We start from the raw sequence: 619 nt of genomic DNA on the forward strand, positions 1-619 counted from the left end.
TAGTATGTGTGTAGTATGTGTGTAGTATGTGTGGAGTATGTGTGGAGTATGTATGTAGTATGTGTGTATGTGTGGAGTATGTGTGTAGTATGTGTCTAGTATGTGTGTAGTATGTGTGTAGTACGTGTTGGTATGTGCGTAGTATGTATGTAGTATGTGTGTAGTATGTGTGTAGTATGTGTGGAGTATGTGTGGAGTATGTATGTAGTATGTGTGTATGTGTGGAGTATGTGTGTAGTATGTGTCTAGTATGTGTGTAGTACGTGTTAGTATGTGCGTAGTATGTATGTAGTATGAGTGTAGTATGTGTGTAGTATGTGTGTGTGTGTGTGCTTCCATGGTATATGGTTCCTATAGCAGAGTGTGATTGTATGGTGTGGTTGCTGGATTTGCCGACATGGACGTACAGATGACAAGAACACACGTGGGCATACGGATACACACATACACACAGTTGCAAAATATTGTGAAACTATCGTATACTTGTATACAAACACGATGTGAATAGTAGGCGCACATGCTCTAGCGCACGGATTCATCTACTTGTAAACGTTTTCAACTTTTACGCACCCCACACAGACTCGGCTATTTTTATCATACACACACACACACACACACA

The sequence above is a fragment of the Sphaeroforma arctica genome, assembly GCF_001186125.1.
Source record: "Sphaeroforma arctica JP610 unplaced genomic scaffold supercont1.3451, whole genome shotgun sequence".
NCBI classification, from domain to species: Eukaryota; class Ichthyosporea; order Ichthyophonida; genus Sphaeroforma; species Sphaeroforma arctica.